Here is a 13,474-nt window from a genome sequence, read left to right as displayed (position 1 = left end):
AGGCTGCCGGGAGATGAAGTCTTCTCGCGCTCCCTCCCCCCCTTTCTCTTGTCTAACACTGGAGGCGTGGAAGGATCTAGAAGGCTCTAGATGCCGAGGTCAAGGCAGAGTATTACATCCTCCATTATACGGAAGAATGACATGGATATCCGAAACGCAAAAGAAGTGCAACAGGAGATGGAAACTACTAACACCAAAGTTGTGATGTGCTTGTCTAAGGTGGCAGGTGAGGGGTGGCTAGGGAGGGACCTGGAAACGCTGGTGGAGGGAAATAAACACTGGTGGTTGGATTAGTGTTGAAGTGTTGAATGCTTAAAACCCAACTGTCAACAACTATTTAACCAGGGGATTTTCAATTAAATAGAAGAATTTTTGTTTAAGAAAGAAAGTTCTAGTTGTATGACAAACACAATCATGAACAACTTTGTAACTATTTCACCGTGATTCAGTTAAAAAAAAAAAACACATAGAAAAACAAAAAGATGGAAAGAAGTTTCTAGCTGAGAGCATGATTTGCAGTTTGTGGCTAAGGTTGAAGAACGGCGAGATGATACTTCTCAGCCTGACTTGCAAAATTATGTCTACAAACCTGTCTTTGAAGATTTTTCGGGGCAATTTTCTGAAAATTCTTTTTTGGAGCATTCATTTTTAACAGGGGTTTCAAAAGAATAAAGACCTTGGCCATGCAGAAGTCACTGAAGATAGTATCACATGTTGTTGGCATAGTTTTATCACACCAATTTAAAAGACCATCAATGAAAGCACAAGAAATAGTACAGCAGGTAGGGCATTTGACTTGCATGCGACTGGCCTGCATTTAATCCCCAGCACTCCATGTGGTCCCTCAAGCTCAGCAGAAATGATCCCTGAGCATAGATCCAGAGATAACCCCTGAGCACTGCCAGGTGTGGCCCAAGAAGACAAAATAGATGAATAAATAAAATAAAACACCCATCAAGAAGCATGGTGGAAAGAAGAGGAAAAGGGAAAGAATGGAGAGAGAACCATACCACCTAAATCCTGGTCATGCATGTTTTCTTTTTCCTCTATCTCTCAGCTGTGTATTTATTGTCCACTGCTGGTATGTGTACTAGAGTTAGAATTGAATTCCAGCAAAGGGTCTAGGGAAAGAAAAGCTGTTCTAAGAGTGACACTTAAACATACTTGACCACAGCTGTACTGAGGTCAGATCTCTTTCTTCTATTTAGGACCAAAAATTATTCAAAGTGGGCTTCAGTCTGTGTGGAATGAAGTTTATTTCCAGTTCACCCTTGCTTTTAACTAGGTTATCCCTTAAAGGTCTCAATAAAAAGACTGGTATTTATATTTACTAGGGCCTTTCTTAAGAAATTGGCCAGCCTCCTTGGTTCCATGAGACAGCCAAAAGCTCTGCTCAGATTTTCCAACACTGCTTTCAGATTTAGCATCAAGTGATGTCAAATGTCAGGTTAACTTCTCATGGTGTCCCTTTTCTTTCAGATCCTGGAGCCACAAATTCTCACTGCTAGGATTGCTCTGTAGAGCATCAATGTTTTTCTGTTTTGTTTTTGTAATATTTTGTGAAGTTCTTGGTAGTGGTAAGATTGTTCAAGACAACAGCAGACCACACCATTGCTGAAGCAGAACACACACATATGAATATATATTTCTTTTACAAAAACATTATCATAGTACATAAAATATGTGTTTTTATGTATGTTATTAATGTATCTGATTATATTTTTCTATACTGCATAATTTAAAAGTTATAGAATGATAGTTTTGCTGTTATAACAAACAGTGCTACTATGAACATTCTTATATATATGTACATATATATATATATCTATGAGTATAGGAAAACCACAGATCTTAGAACACAGAATTCTAAGATGGCCTTTATGATCTTTGCCCTGCTCCATACTGTGTAAGTTCTACCACTGGAGTGTGAGTTGGACCTGTCAGGCACACTTCCACTGGTTATTTATTTATTTATTGTTTTGGTGATAAATACAGCTGTGCTCAAGAATTACTCCTGGCTCAGGAGTCAATCCTAGTGAAGTTTGAGGGAGTAGGTGCCAGGATTAAACTAAGCTTCGCTGCTTGCAAGAGAAGGGCTTATCCACTATGCTAATTTTCTGTCCATATTTTTCCATTTCTTTTATGTTGCACAAATGTTATTTCTTAAAATGTCAAGAAGATAAGTTAGAGCAAGAGAAATGCTCAACAATCTGAGCACATGCATTACTTGAAGAGACCTAGATTTGACTGATGACACCACATGCTGCCTCAGGCACCGCAGAAGGTCACCTGCTCCAATATTGCCAGGTGTAACCCAAAAACAAAACAAAAACACTAGTTAAAAGCAGCAACTAATACTAAAAATGGATTAATTAAGCAAATAATGTGTTAAAAGTAAAACTTGTACAATCATCCTCTGTATTTAACTTTTTTAAAATAATTTAACTTTTTAAGTATTACATATTTTAATTGCACGGCAGAGCCTGGCAAGCTCTGGGATCGGGACTGGTCCTCTTCCGCCCAGATTCCCCATTTTCCAGTACCTAGGCAGTCACACCCAGAAACTGCCCCGGTGCCAAGTAATCCCATGAATGGCCAACATCCAGATACTATAAAACCAAGCTCTTGGAAGCATGTGGCTGCAATGCGGACGCGCAACATCTGATAGCCTAGTTCTCCCTCTCAGAGAACCTGGCAAGCTACCAGGAGTTTACTGCCTACACAGGAGAGCCTGGCAAGCTATCCATGGTGTATTCATATGCCAAATACAGTAACAATGATGAGTCTTACTTCCCAGACCCTGAAGAGCCTCTAATGTGGCACCATTGGAAAGGACGAGTAAAGAGAGGTACTAAAATCTCAGGGCTAGGATGAATGGAGACATTACTGGGCCCACTCGAGCAAATCATTGATCAACGGAATGACGGTATATGCATACCTCTCGGAAAGCCCATCAAGCTACCGAGAGTCTCCCGAGTCACACAGGAAGAGCCTGGGAAGTTGCCCGTGGCATATTTAATATACCAAAAACAGTAACGATAGGTCTCATTCCCCTGACCCTGAATGAGCCTCCAATCGTTGGGAAATACAGGTAAGGATAGGCTGCTAAAATCTCAGGGGTGAGAGGAATAGAGACATTATTGGTGCCCACTTGAGTAAATTGATGAACAACAGGATGACAGTGATACAGTGATTATTACAATATATGTGTAAGAATTTTTAAAAAGCATTTCTTCATTTTCTAAGGTCTTTTATTTTCTAAGCATTTTGAAGTTTTCATGGTATAGATCTCCCACCTCTTTTGTTAAATTGAGTATTTTATTTTTTTTTTAATCACAGTGAGATAGACCCTTACAAAGCTGTTCATTATTAGGTTTCAGTCATACAATTTTCCAACATTAACCCATCCCTACCAGTGTACATTTCCTTCCCTCTACTCCCAGCCTGCCTCTATGGTAGGCATTTCCCTCCCCCCTCTCTCTCTCAGTCTCTCTCTGTCTCTCTCTCCGTCCCCCCCTTTCTCTCCCTCCCCCCTCTCTTCTACCCCCCTTTGGGCTTTGTGGTTGCAATACAGATAAAGGTTTTCAGGAATATCCCTTTACTACTGTTAACACGGTTCTTGTCCAACGTGATCATTTCCAGCTATTATTGTCATACTGTTCCCATTGGACACTATTTTGAATGTGATAAACTTTTTGATATCTTTCTCCTCTTATTCATTATTTGTATATAGGAATATAACTGATTTTTGTGTATTGGCTTGTAGTTGGCCACTTAGCTGTATTAGTTTATTACTTCTACAAGTTTTCCTCGTGGTATCTTTTGGGTCTTCTGTGTATAATGCATCTAATGTGAATAGAGATAATTCAACTCCTTTCCAAATTTTGACCCATTTGACTTCCTTTTCTTGTCTGATAGCTATTTCTAGGACTTCAAAGTGGATCATAGATCTTGAGATCAAACCAATTCTAAAGAATACATCAAGAAAAATAAAGACTAAACACTTTAGGATTCGGACCTCAAAGATGTCTTCAATGACACAATGACACTGGCAAAGGCAACAGAATCAAAAATAAACAAATGGGACTACATCAAATTAAAGAGTTTCTGCACAGTAAAAAAGACACAGGCTAAAACTAAAAGATAACTGACTGGGAAAAATATTTGCAGTCAATAATTCAGATAAAGGGTTGACATCCGGGTTATATTTAATTACTCACAAAGATCAGTAGCAGCAACAACAAAACTCATCCAAAACATAGGGAGAGGAAATGAACAGGGAGTTCTCTGAGAAAGACCAAGAGATGGCCAACTGGCACATGAAAAAGTGTTCACCATCATTTATTATTAGAGATCCAAATCAAGACAACAATGAGATGTCACCTCAAAGCAGTGAGAATGAAAAACATAAAAAATAATGGGAATAATTTATGTTGGTGGGGATATGGTGAAAAAGAAACTCTGATTCACTGCTAGTGGTAATGTTGTCTGGTTCAGCTCCTATGGAAAACAGCATGGAGAGTTCTCAGTAAACTTAAAATTGAGCCACCCTGTGATCCAGCAGTTCCATTTTTGGATATCCTTAGGAAGAAAAAAATTTATTCAAAAGGATGTATGCACACCGTTATTCATTGAAGCACTCAGTACAATAGATAGATTTAGACTCTATTTTCTTCCATGAACCTTATGGAGTCAGGTCTGATATTGAGGTCTTCAATCCACTTTGATCTGACTTTTGTGCCTGGCATTAGACAGAGGTCAGAGTTCATTTTTTTTTTGCAGGTAGCTGTTGAGTTTTCCAGAGCCACTTTTTTTTTAAATTTTATTTTTTATTGAATCACTGAGATACAGTTACAAAGTTTTCATATTTGATCCACCACCAAATCCCCACATACCCCCACTCCCACTCCCCCTCTTCCTGTGTGGCAGACATTTTTCACTTTACTCTTTCCTTACTTTGATTACATTCAATTTTCACCAGGGATCTCACTATCATTATTTGGAGGTTTTCCTCCAACAGTCAGACATGTTGGATGGCATCAAAAGATTGTATGTTTTAATTTTTCAGAAAAGGTCGCGCGGCCACGTTAGTGGCCGCACGGTTTGGAGCTTTCCCAGTCCCACATCCCGGAGCCGTGCTAGTTGCCGCTCATTGTCGCCAGGGCTCCATCTGGAGAAGGTGTACCGGCCATACCTCCCCTGTCTGGATTCCCGGTGTTTCTGGCCCGGTCTCAGGTCCGGAGCATTCTCCGGCCGCGTTGCTTACAGAACACCTGGCTTCTTCTCTGTTTAATGTGGCAAGATCAGAGCCACTTTTTGAAGAGGCTTTCCTTGTTCCACCTCATTTCTTGCTCCTTTGTCAAAGATGAAGTGATCATATATTTGAAAGTCTGTGACAGAATATTCACTCTGTTCCACTGGATTGCAGGTCTGTTTCTAGCCCAATACCATGCTGTTTTAAGTACTACTGCTTTGTAGAACGGTTTAAAGTTGGGGAAGGTGATGCCACCCATCTTCTTTTTTCCAAGGATTGCCTTTGTTATTCTTGAGGATTTATTGTTCCATATGAATTTCAGGAGTGTTTTGTCTATTTCTTCGAAAAATGTCTGGTATCCTGTGGTATCCTGATAGGGAACACATTAAATCCACGTAGTGCTTTGAGGAGTATTGCCATTTTTATAATGTTAATCCTCCCTATCCATTAGCAGGGGATGTAGTCTCCATTTCCTAGTGTCCTTTTTTATTGAAGTAGTGTTTTTAAATTTTCCTTGTATAGATCCTTCACCTCTTTAGTTAAACTGATTCTGAGGTACTTAATTTTCTGAAGTACTATTGTGAACACTTTTTTTTAATGTCTCTTTCTTCTCTTTCATTATTTGTATATAGGAAAGCCATGGACTTTTGGGTGTTGATTTTGTAGCTTGCCACTTTACTAGACAAACCCATTGTTTCTAGGAGCTTTTCTGTAGAGTCTTTAGGATTTTCTAAGTATACTATCATATTGTCTGCAAATAGTGATAGCTTGACCTCTTCCTTTCCTATCTGTATGTCCTTGATATCTTTTTCTTGTCTAACTGCTGTGGCCAGAACTTCCAGTACTATATTGAATAGGAGTAGTAAGAGCGGGCAACCTTGTCTTATGCCCGATCTTAGAGAGAAGGCTTAGTTTCTACCCATTGAGAATGATGCTTGCCATAGACTTGTGGTAGATGACTTTGACTATATTCAGAAAAATTCCTTCAATGCCCATTTTGCTGAGAGTTTTCATCATAAATGGGTGCTGGATCTTGTCAAATGCTTTCTCTGGAGCTGGAGTGATAGCACAGCGGGTAGGGCGTTTGCCTTGCACTCGGCCAATCCGGGTTCGATTCCCAGCATCCCATATGGTCCCCTGAGCACCGCCAGGAGTGATTCCTGAGTGCAGAGCCAGGAATAATCCTTGTGCATCGCCGGGTGTGACCCAAAAAAAGCAAAAAAGAAATGCTTTCTCTGCATCTATTGATATGATCATATGGTTTTTATCATCTTTTATTGATATGATGAATTATGTTGATTGACTTGCGAATGTTAAACCATCCTTGCACCTCCAGGATGAATCCTACTTGGTCACGGTGTATGATCTTTTTGTTGGATTCTATTTGCTAGGATTTTATTGAGGATCTTTGTGTCTGTGTTCATCACGGGCATCAGTCTGTAATTCTCTTTCTTTGTGGTATCTCTGCTTTCGATATTAGGGTAATATTTGTTTCATAGTAACTATTCCGAAGTGTTTGATTCTTCAATTTCCTGGAAAAGCTTAAAGAGGATTGGGAGTAAGTCCTCTCTAAAGATTTGGAAGAATTCACTAGTGAATCCATTTGGGCCAGGACTTTTATGTTTTGGGAAACTTTTTATTTATTTCCTTGATTTGATAGGTCTGTTCAGGTATTCCAGGTCTTCTTAGTTCAGCTTCGGAAGACTATAGGAATCCAGGCATTTATCCATTTCCTCTAGGTTTTCTTCTTTCATGCCACAAAACTTCTCAAAGTAATCTCTGAGGATCCTTTGAATTTCTGTACTTTCTGTTGTGATGTCCCCCTTTTCATTTCTGATTCAGTTTATTAGGGTTTTCTCTCCCTTTCTTTCTGAGTCTTGCTAGAAGTTTATTGATCTTGTTTATTTTCTTAAAGAACCAGCTCTTGGTTTCATTGATCTTTCGGATTGTTTTTTGGGCTTCCATCTTGTTAATTTCTGCTCTAGGTTTTATTATTTCCTTCCTCCTGCCCTCCTGTTGTGATTCTTCAAGCTTTTAAGCTGTGAGGCTAGGTTTCTTATGTGGGCTCACTCTTCCTTCCTGAGGAATGCTTGTAGAGCTACAAACTTTCCTCTTAACACAACCAACTTTTGCCGTGTTCCATAAGGTCTGGTAACTCATGTCCTCATTTTCATTTGTTTCCAGGGATCTTTTGATTTCCTCTTTGATGTGCTTTCTAAGCCATTCGTTGTTCAGTAATGAGCTATTTAATTTCCAGGTGTTTGACTTGTTTTTCTGTTTATGTGTGCGATTCACTTCTATTTTCAGTGCATATAGTCTGAGAAGATTATTGATACAATCTTTATCTTCTTCATTTTATGGAGGTGTGTTTTGTGGCCCAGCATGTATGTGGTCTATCTTGAAGAATGTCACCTGCACTCTTAAGTGGAATGTGTATTCAACCTTTGAGGATGAAGTGTCCTGTATATATCTACTAAGCCCCTTTATTCCATTTCTTCCCTCAGATAAAGTATATCCTTGCTAAACTCGAGTCTGTTTGATCTATCAAGAGGTGATAAAGCAGTGTTTAAATCTCCCACCATGATAGTATTGTGTTGCTATCAATGTCTTTCTTCATGTCTATGAGTAGTTCTTTTAAATACTTTTCTGGTCTCTCCTTAAGTGCATATACATTTAGGAGTGTAAGTTCTTCCTGCTGTACAGATCACTTGATCAATAAGAAATGATCTTCACCAGTCTGAAATCAACGTGGTCTGATACCACACTAACCACCCAATCTTTTTTAAGGGAGTTGTTTGCTTGCAGAATAGTTTTCCAACCTTTGACTTTGAATCTGTTTGCTCTTACTGTTCAGATGTGTTTCTTTCAGGCAGCAGAATGTTGGGTTCAATTTTCTGATTCATCCTGCCAGTGTGTCTTTTAATTGTTGTGTGCGTTTAGCCCATTGACATTGAGAGAGATTATTGTTATGGGGTTTTTCCCATCCCTGCTGAAGTTTGGTATATTTGAGGGGCTTGTCTTGTCCTAAAGTAGTCTGTTTGTTGTTCTTATAACCATGGTTTTGAGTCTATAAAATTCCTTAGTTGTTGTCTCTGAAACTGTGTGTTGTTCCTTCTGATATATGAATGAGAATCTAACTGGGTAAAGTATTTTTGGTGAGGCATTTTTTTTCACTGAGTTTTTTCACTATATCCCACCACTGTCTTTGGGCCCTGAGAGTTTCATCAGATAAGTTGGCTATCAAACTTAAGGATGATCCTTTATAGGCAATTTCTTTCTTTGATGTTGCTGCTTTCAGAATTTTGTCTCTGTCTAAGGTTTTCGTCATTTTTATCAGGATGTGTACTGGGGTATTTTTATTTGAATTTCTCCTAGCTGGTACCCTTCAGGCTCATGAATCTGGTCGCATGTGCTCTTCAGCTCTGGGAACGTCTTAGTAATGATGTCTTTGACAGTTTCTTCTTCATCAGGGTTTTCTTCCTGTCCCTCTGGGACTCCAGTGATTCTTATGTTAATCCTCTTGGCTTCATCCTGATTTCTCTTGACATATTTTGGTTCATTGTGAGTCTCTTTTCAATTTTCTGCTCTGTTTTGGAGTCTCTGTACTTCATCTTTTCATCTTGGAGCTCACTGATTCTGTCCTCAGAAGCTGTTACTCTGCTGCTGAGGACTTCCACAGAGTTGGAAGTGGACCAGGTTTTTCAGATCCGTCATTTCCGTTTGTAATTTTGTTTGCATTTTCCCCATTTCTACTCTCAAATCCTCTTGTATTTTATATTGGCACTGCATTCTTTTTTTTTGTTTGTTTTATTTTTGTTGTTTTTTTTAAATTGAATCACCATGAAAGACAATTACAAAGTTTCATGTTTGAGTTTCAGTCATACAATAATTGAACACCCAATCCTCCACCAGTGTACAATTTCCACCACCAATGTCCCCAGTATCCCTCCCCCACCCCGCACCCCCAGCCTCTATGGCAGACAAGTTACTTTTTATTATTTCTCTCTTTTTGGGAATTATGGCTTGCAATACAGATACTGAGAAGCTATCATGTTTGGTCCTTTATCTACTTTCAGCACACATCTCTCATCCTGATCGAATCCTCCAACCATCATTGACTTAGGGATCCCTTCTCTGTCTCAGCTGCCTTCTCCTCCAGCTCATGAGGCAGGCTTCCAACTATGGAGCAGTATTCCTGGTCCTTGTGTCTCCTGTCCTTGGGTGTCCATCTCATATTATGTTGTTCTATATTCCATAAATTAGTGCAGTGTTTCTATGTCTTTCCCTCTTTTTCTGACTCTATTCACGTAGCATGATACTCTCCATGACCATCCACTTATAAGCAAATTTCATGACTTCATCTCTCCTAACAGCTGCATAGTATTCCATTATGTAGATATACTAAAGTTTCTTTAACTAGTCATTTGTTCTTGGGCACTTGGGTTGTTTCCAGATTCTGGCTATTGTGAACAGTGCTGCATATACAGGTGCACATGTCATTTCTCTTGTGGCACTGCATTCTATTGTTTCTTTTAGCTCCCTATGCATCCTAAGTAACTCCCTTCTAAATTCCTTATCAGAGATGTTGTCTAGTGCTTCATTACTGGTTGGGTCTCCTGGGCTAGTTTCTTGACTAAGCTTGTTGGGCTTCTGCGTTGCTTTACCATTGTGACCTGTGTTGTTTAGACTTTCATGCTCACTGTTACTGCTGTATTTTTGGTATAATATTAATTGAGGTGGGGCTAGTGACTTACTGGCTTAGTGTGTTTCTGGTGATCAAGCTACACTAGTGAAAGTTCCACCTAAGAGAATAATTTATGGCTCTTGTGGGAGATGGAGGGGGAGAATAACTTGAGGTTCCACCAGTCCAGCACCTGGATAGGGGGAGAATAGGCAGGTCCCAGAATGTTGGCTGCTATTGGCACAGTCCATCTGAGTTCCCATCCCCAGAAGATCTAAGCTTAAAATCCGGCTCTGTGTGAGCCCAGTTGGTTGCACGGCTCGGGCAGCACCCCCACCGCCATTGTTGGTATTACGGAATGACAGAACTAAATACCCAAGCTATGGAGTCAACAATGCTGAAATTGCAAGACCCAAACTTTAATAACCAAATTTAAAAGCTATCTATCAAGATGGCAGACTGGAACTGGGGTTGGGGGTGGGGATGGTAGGAGAGGTAATCTGGAAACACTGGTGGCAGGATTGGTGATGAAACTTGTATGCCAAAAACCCAACCATGCATAACGTTGTAATTTATGGTGCTTTCTTTTTTTCTCTTTTTAAAATTTATTTTATTGAATCACCATATGGAAAGTTACAAAGTTCTCAGGCTTATGTCTCAGTTATACAATGCTCAAACACCCGTCCTCTCACCAGTGCCCATATTCCACCACCAAAAGAAAAACAAAAACCCAGTATACATCCCACCCCCCACCCCTCAAGCACCCCACCTGCATAACGGATAAATTCCACTTCCTTTTCTCTTTACCTTGATTACATTCCATATTTCAACACAAAACTCACTATTGTTGTTGAAGTTTCAACACAGAACTCACTATTCTTGTTGGAATTTATCCCCCAAGAATACGGCCCTATTGACAGGGAAATATTTGATAATTAGTTTTCCACTAATGAGAATGAAGAGATAAAAAGTCCACGAGGTTTAGGATTTCTATATTTTAGTAATTAAGTCCAGGAAGATTTAAGTTGGAAATTGAATCATTTCCCTTCCTGGAGCAGCATAGAGCAAAAGCTTAGTTCACAGTCTGGATACATGGTTGCAAGCACTCGCTGGAACTTCAAGTCATATAGCTGGCTCTGGATCCTGCTCGTTCAGCAGCCAAGCGGCTGTGCAAAGGCATGGCCACCCAGGTCGAATCTCAGCAGAGCTCGAGCCGGCTCTGGCCCGGCCCGAGACTGCTCTATGGTGCTTTAATAAGTAAAAATTTGGGGGTAAATGTACCAAGACTGGAGACCAATCCATATAAATTATGGAGATATTGAGAGAGAGAAGGAAGGGTAGGAATAGTCAGATATAATGATAAAGTTGTGTGTATAGTAGGGTGTTGTAGTGATATATTTATCATAATAAATGAAGAAGTTATTTTGAAAACAAGAGAATGTAAATGCAAGGAAACTAATTAACAAGATATTAACTATATCAGTTTAAAAAGAGCAGGATTCCAGAGACCTTCTAACACATTTTGGCATCCAGTGCAGCTTCTTACAGCAATGCACTGGGACTGTGAGCTGGGTTACAACTCCGCGCTGCCCGGGGATGGATCTTTCCTTTTCACCCTGTTTTTCTGCACGGAAAATGGCGGCAGCAGCAATATTCACGTGGTGAGAGCCATCTTCTAAGACTCCTAACCCAGAAGTATACGGTTTTTACACTTTGGAGCTCCTAGGGAATCATGGGAAGTGGGTGTAACCGGCACGCCCTCAGCCCAGATAAATCCGGAGCTGCTGAGAGCAAAATGGACCCTCTGTGCCTAAAGACTTTGATTCCAGAGACCTTCTAACACATTTTGGCATCTAGCGCAGCTTCTTACAGCAATGCACTGGGACTGTGAGATGGGCTATGCAGTTTCTGGCAGAATTTTCCCTGGACTTTATACAGAAATCCAAAACCGCGCCGATGTGGCCGCGTCTGCACGACTTAACATCTCTTAATTGTCAGCAATGTGAAACGGTTCCTTTTTAGCAGGTCTGACTTTGGGGGGAAACTCCAAATAATAACAGTGAATTTTTTTTGAAATATTGAAGGTAGTCAAATTAGCAGCCATTTCTCTAGACTGAACTAAGCAACAGCCCCACACCAGCCGAGAAGAGGAAATATCCCTCTTTCCCGGTTGTTTCCCATTTTTGGGGAGAAACGTGGTATGGTGTCCACCATACTATGAGGCGGGAAGGGGGATGAGGGGGAAAAAAAGGAAAAGGAAAAAGGGGGGAAAAAAGAGTCATGTACTTGGAGCAGTGGGGCTACATATCTCTTCATTCTAAGCAATGGAAAACTAATTATCAAATGCTTCCTTGGTAGTAGGGCTGTCCTTCTTGGGGGGAAACTCCAACAACAATAGTGAGTTTTGTGTTTAAATATGGAATGTAATCAAGGTAAAGAGAAAATGAAGTGAAATTCATCAGTTATGCAGTTGGGGGCGGGGGGGCAGGTGCGGGTGGTATACTGGGGTTTTTGGTGGTGGAATATGAGCACTGGTGAAGGGATGGGTGTTTGAATGTTGTATAACTGAGACATAAGCCTGAGTACTTTGTAACTTTCCACATGGTGATTCAATGAAAACAAAAACAAAAACAAAAACCTTAAAGAAGCAGAAAAAAAAATTAAAAAAGAGCAATGGGGGCCTGGAGAGATAGTACAGTTAGTAAGGTGCTTGCTTTGCATGCAGTCCATCCAGGTTCCGTCCCCAGCATTCCATATATTTCTGTTTGTTCCCTGTTGTGGGCTATTTATTTTTTGTTTCCTTTTTCATTAATAACTCCATGGACTGCCAGGGGTCTTTAGCGCATTTTTCTTTTTTTTTTTCTTTTTGGGTCACACCTGGCGATGCACAGGGGTTACTCCTTGCTTTGCACTCAGGAATCACTCTTAGCGGTGCTCAGGGGACCATATGGGATGCTGGGAATAGAACCCAGGTCGGCCGCGTGCAAGGCAAACACCCTACCCGCTATGCTATCACTCCAGCCCCAAGGCATTTTTTTTACATAGCACTGTAGAATTGTTGTCCCATTGTTTATTGGTTTGCTCCAGTGGGCACCAGTAACGTCTCCATTGTGAGAATTGTCACTGTTTTTGGCATATTGAATAAGCCACGGGTAGCTTGACAGGTTCTGCTGTGCGGTCAGGATACTTTCGGTATCTTGCCAGGCTCTCCAAGAGGGACAGAGAAATCAAACCTGGGTCAGCCATGTGCAAGGAAAACGTTACCTGCTGTGCTGTCGCTCCAGTCCTACACACAAAATCACAATTAAGGGGCTGGAGCGATAGCACAGCAGGTAGGGCGTTTGCCTTACACGCGGCCGACCTGGATTCGATTCCCAGCATCCCATATGGTCCCCTGAGCACTGCCAGGAGTGATTCCTGAGTGCATGAGTCAGGAGTGATTACTGAGTGCATGAGCCAGGAGTAACCCCCGTGCTTCACCAGGTGTGTCCCAAAAAGAAAAAATAATCAATTAATTTTGATGCTGTTGCAGTTCTGTT

The sequence above is a fragment of the Sorex araneus genome, chromosome 2 (genome assembly GCF_027595985.1).
Source record: "Sorex araneus isolate mSorAra2 chromosome 2, mSorAra2.pri, whole genome shotgun sequence".
Lineage (NCBI taxonomy): Eukaryota > Metazoa > Chordata > Mammalia > Eulipotyphla > Soricidae > Sorex > Sorex araneus.
This window is presented reverse-complemented; position numbering follows the sequence as displayed.